The following is a 6,000-nucleotide window of genomic DNA, read 5'->3' as shown; positions in this document are numbered from 1 at the left end:
CGGTTCATCTGTACCATTTTTCTAGGTTCCACATATATGCGTTAATATACGATATTTGTTTTTCTCTCTCCGACGTACTTCACTCTGTATGACAGTCTCTGGATTCATCCACGTCTCTACAAATGACCCAATTTCGTTCCTTTTTGTGGCTGAGTACTATTCCATTGTATAATATTGCTTTATGTGGATATACCACATTTTGTTTATCCATTCATCAGTTAATGGAGATTTGGATTGTTTTTACTTTTTGGCTATTGTAAATAGTGCTACTATGAACATTTGTAGACACGTTTTCCTGTGGATGCAAGTTTTCGTTTCTCTTGGGCATATTACTCTAGCAGTGAAATTGCTGAGTCATGGTAACTCTATGTTTAACCTTTTGAGGAAATGTCAGACTGTTTTCCAAAGCAATTGCACCTTTTTTATATCCCCACCAGCCGTGTATGAGAGTTCACTTCTCCACATCTTCACCAACACTTGTTATGATGTCTTTCCGATCTAGCCATCCTAGTGGGTGTGAAGTGGCCTTTTGTTGTGGTTTTGATTTACATTTTCTTAATAGCTAATAATGTTGAGTATCTTTTCATGTACTTATTGGCAATTTGTATACCGTCTTTGGAGAAATGTCTGTTCAGCTCCTTTGCCCTGTGCACATGTTATTTTCACCTTTAAAAAATAGTATAAAATATATTAAAGCAAAGTAAGCAAATTCCAAATGTTAGAGGTGATGGTCTCTGTGTGAAGAAGATTAAGTTCTTTCTTTTTTGCTTTTCTAATTTTTTCTAAAATTTTAAAACATGCATAATTTTTATTCATCATCAAACATTAACATTTCCCTCATTTCTTTATCTTTCTCTGATTTGAAAAATTAGCGCAAGGAGTTTTTTTGAAAGGAGACACGATATTAACCTAAAGGCAATCATAGCTAATATTTTAGCAGATTTCCCTCCAAGATATTTTACTAGACTTTCTGTACTTTTTGAGGTTGTAGCATACGTGCAATTTCAAATTATGCCTTTTATTCTTATCATAATATAGTAAATAAGCCGCTGCATATCAAACAAAGCTCTTTAGCCATTTCTTCTGAAAGTTTCTAGAGGAAATGCCACTAAATCTTTTGGTGTACAGAATGGTCATGAGAGAGGGCTTCTGTCTTATATTTGTTGCTTTAGAATTAAGGGAAAAAATTAGGTCACACACCTAATACATACTGTCCGCAAGCTGTGGAAAACACAAACCCAGTAGAACTTGTTGAGGACATAGCCTGGTCTTTTGCTGCAGTGTGATGCTCTCTCCCCACTTCACATAGGAAAAGACAGAAAGGAGTCTCATGCAGTAGGAAGAAGCTGGGCAACTCTCCAACTTCTTCTAACTTCTATCTTCATGGTGTGGCTTTGCCTTCTGGCTTGAAGTATTTGTAAATCCCCACGGTACCACCAACTCCTGTATTTTTCCTTACAGAGTATTTGTGCTAAAAAGAACAAGTATACTTCTCTTGCTTGTCCCATGCTTTTTCTCTTTCCCTCATTATAACTCTTTCTTCTGAAATCACTCATGCCATCAGGACAGGCTGACTGCAGATAGAGCTATGACTTATGTTTCTTTTCATCTTTTTTTTTCCTCCCAAAGGCTCCAGAGTTTGCAGTTGCAGCCACTTCAAAAGCTGATTGCACGGATTCCATTTTCTCCCATGACGATGGAATCAATAGCCCTCTCCTTGTGGCAAGAGTTCCAGAAAGACACTTTTTAACACACTTGCTTCAAGCGTTCAATTTTCTGTAACAATATAGGCTGCTGACTCTTTATGCTTCCATGTATGTCCACAAACGCTTCCAAGATAGCAATGCCATCCCAAACTACACACATACAACAGGCTGCTTCTCGTCTAAAAATGCAGGGAAAACACCGGGATGCAAGCATAGGAGAATAAATCTGACTACCAAAGACTCCCCCCAGGCCTCCAATCACAGCTGTGCAAGAATAAACTTAAGATGAATGATTCATCTTTAATTCAGCACATTGGGAAGAAAATATAGCGCTAACACCCATGCTCTCCTCTTCTTCCTGAGCACAGCACTTAGACATATCTTTCCAGGCTTCATACTGGTAGGTGGGGCCCTGGACCGAGTTCTGCCCAGTGGAATGTGGGTGGATGTGATATTCACCACTTCCATACCTGGCATCTTAAATCCTTTGCTCACTCTCCCAGTTCAGCAGGGATTTTGGAGACCACTTGTTGAAGATAATGGTGCCACAAGATGGAAGGACCCAGGGTCCCTGAATGGCTGCAGGAAGCCAACCCCACCACCAGACCATGTTGAACAGAGTCATGAACAAGCAATGAACCTTTATTATATTAGTCCGCATTAATTGGGGATTGGGGGTTGTATCTTTCATCATTTGCATATCCTGATTGACACATTTGCTTTTTCTATCTCCTACCCCAGCAAAATATTCTAGGTTTCTGTGATAGCTTGCAAGCTATATCTTTTAAAAGTGGACAAAATAGGGCTCCATTTTGCTAGCAAAGCATTCAAATTCAAATATCACCAAGAGGAGAAGCTTGCTAGTAAGGTTCTGCCTAAATGGTTCCAAGTCCAAGAAAGTTCCTAAATTTTTTGAGAAATAAACACAAAAATCAACCCTGTCTTCCTGGTTCATTCACATGGTGAGGTGTCACAGAAGACTTGAGAAATCTTAGCGGGGGCTTCATTGGTTGACTGAAGTTAACATTCGCTTCTCTTCACCAAGTATCTATTGTGTCATCAGCGTAATTCACACCGTCTCCCTTCAGACAGCAAGGCTGAGAAACTCCAAGTCTTGGCCCTGGAAGCTGCCCCTCCACAAAGGGTGGGAGCTAATCTTTCTCATTGTAAGCACCTGAACCCTTCCTGAAATGGCTGCAGAAAAGCATCGGTTAGTTAACCCAGGGACATCTTGGGTGGGCAGCCATTGCCTCTATTTAAGAAGCTCAAGTGTCTTTGTTGAATTCATTACCTTTTCTTCTTTTTCAGCCTTCCTTGTAGATTCCATTATTTCTTGGTATTGTTTCTAGACCTATCACCCTTTTATTGTGACCCATTTAATGTCAGATGTGCTCACTATTAATGAGAAACTGTTTTAATATTTCAATGAGGTAGAACACAAACTGAGCATTTCACATTTTAGGGCAAATGAGGCTTTGGCATGAAAAACCGATGCTTAGTCATGAAGAGTCCAGGGCCCATTCTGCCGACCACCTCCTGATCCAGGGATAAGACGGCAGCCCTAGGTTTTGTTCCCGGTTCTATGGCTGGGTTTCGTGACTTTAGATAGATTATTTCGATACACTCTTCCTCAGGGTATAACAATTGCAATAGAGTTTGCGAAGTTTTGAGGATCCCTGCTGATTCGTTTCTGCCTCCTTTCTCTACTTTAAGCTTTTAAATTAGCCCCTCCAACCAAAAAGGGGTTTCTTTCTGTCTTATGAAGGCCTTGACTTTCAGCTTCTTTAAAACCCAAGTTCAGACTTGATATACAAAATGTGTGTATAAATTTTACATGCCTTTAGAATGCTGTCTTAAATGCCGCTTGGTTCTCTGTGCCATCCTACCAATTCTCTATTTTTTCTTCTTTCTTCCCTTCATTCTGATATTCTCTTGTTTCTTGTTCAGCCTTCAAATCAAACACTTAAGTTTACGTGGTTTTTGGAACTTCTGGGCAACGTGAACATTCACCTAGAAAAGGTATGCCTGTGAGTCTGTTTGTAACTAGAGAAAACCATTGAAGAGAAAAGGAGTAACTGAACTCAACAGAAAACAGGTTGCACAGGCCAACAGAAATTAGAAGTTGTAATGGCATATGCATTTTTTAAATGTAAAAACAACATAACATCGAAACTTTTTAAATCTTAGAATTCCCCTACCCTAGCACAAGCACCTTAATTTTTAACTGTTTTCTTTCAGGAGTTGTTCACGTGCATGTTTTTCCACATAATTGTAATCTCAATGCATATAATTTTGTATTTTGGTATAAATTAGTTACGGAAATCTTTCTCAGCTCTTTTTCATATTTCTTAGATGAGTTACCAGGTATTTGGGGAAACATTTTTAGGGTCAGACCTGAACGCCTGCTAACACTGGGCCTCCAGTTTTCAGACTGTTTCTGGCTAACAGATGTAAAACACCAGCTGGTCTTGTGAGCTAGGATGATACCAACCTCTGGGTAAAGAGTAATGAGTTAAATAGATAGGGCTTGTAGATGGTAGAGCTGCATGTTTTCTAATTAAAAACAAACAAACAAAACCTTAGGGAAAAGTATTGAGGTGCTGGGAATTGCTTGAGAAAGGTTGAGACACATGTGTACCCCTTCTAAAGGGTTCTGAGTCCTTAATATTCAGCCCCCTCCAAGCCTTGCCACTGTATGTATTGCAGAAGCATCTAAGGATCATAGACTGTCAGGCTTGTGACCTTTCAGAGCATCTCATGATACAGACATGAATCTGAATCCAAGAAATATGGAGCCAAGAGAGAATGCAGACTTCACTGTTGCAGGGACGGTCCTAAGCAGGCCTAGGACTCCTAGTTCAGTGCTATAGGGTTAAGGAAGAAAGGATGCAGCAGGAAGAGAAAGCATAGCTAGAGGAAAGGAAGATGGTACAGGGAGAAAGAAGAGATGGAAGGGAATTGGGGGTGAGGTTCTCAAGTCTTTGCTAATTTTAAGAGCAAACCTGAAATTGGAGAGCATAAGGTGCCCCGCGTAAACGCACCCTCTGAAATGAGCATCTCAAGTTATATAGGGGAGTCAGCTAAGCAGTTAACTTTTCTTATCTGCTTAGAAATCAAATTTCTAGAAAGTGAAGACAAGACAATGTTATGAAAGATGATCCTTGAGGAGTCATGATGGATGCCTCCTCTACTTTACTGTTCGATGTCCATGGAGGCAATGCATGCCTTTCACGTGGCATCTTGAGAATTTTTTCTTGAAAAATAATTAACAGATGAACTGCTAAAAGTGCCCATGGTTGATCAATGTGCCCCAAATTCCCTCTGGCAACTCCTTTTTAGATATTTATTGGACTTCAGTTTGCCCTTGAGACATCACCAAAGAAAAGTTAAATAGGCATTAGCAATATAGAGAAACTCAACCTCCCTCATTTCATAGAAAGGTCCAGAAAGGACTTGTAAGTAGTCCAAAGTTCCATAGCTTAAAAGAACAACCACTCCAAAACTTAGGAGGTGCGGTCGTCTCCCCACAATGGCTGTGATAAGGTCCTTTAATTCCTGTACATACATGCTGCCCCTCAAATCAAAAGTTAGAGTCTATTTCCTCTCCTCTTGAATTTGGTTGGTCTTGTGACTGCTTTGACCAATAGAATGAAGTGGAAGTAATGTTCTAGAACCTCCCAGCTCAGTTCTTAAGAGGACTGGCTGTTTCCAGTTCCTCCCTCTGAGAAGCTAGCTGCCGTGCAAGAAGTCTGACAAGGCTGAAAGGATCACATGGCACGAGGAAGTCCAAGCTAACCACGTGGAAGGAGAAAGGTCAGGGGAGGCAGATGGAGGTAACTGATGTGTGAGTGAAGCCTTCTCAGACCTTCCCCTTTGGTCCAGTTGTCAGCGGCCACCTAAATGCAGCCAATTGAGTGACCCTAGCCAATGCCCAGCCGAGCCCAGTTGACTCACAGACTCATGAGAAATAGGAAATGGTGGTTGTTTTTGGCTACGAGTTTTGGGGTGGTGTGTTACGCAGCAATAGATAATTAATTGAAGCCATGACTTAAAACAGCGACCATGTAATATCTCTCATGAACCTATGAGCTGGGTGGGAGGTTTGGCTGACCTGGACCAAGCCTGGCAGATCTCATTTGAACTTGTTTGTACCTCTGCAGTCAACTGAGGGCTGGCTGGTCAAGGATGACCTCAGCTGCAATGACTCAGCTCTGTTCCACAGGGTCTTTCATCGTCCCGGGGGCTTGTTCTCCTGATGATGGCAGAATTCTAAGAACAGAAACAGAAATGCACA

Source organism: Delphinus delphis, chromosome 6, assembly GCF_949987515.2.
Source record: "Delphinus delphis chromosome 6, mDelDel1.2, whole genome shotgun sequence".
Classification (NCBI taxonomy): domain Eukaryota; kingdom Metazoa; phylum Chordata; class Mammalia; order Artiodactyla; family Delphinidae; genus Delphinus; species Delphinus delphis.
Note: the sequence above shows the minus strand (reverse complement) of the source record.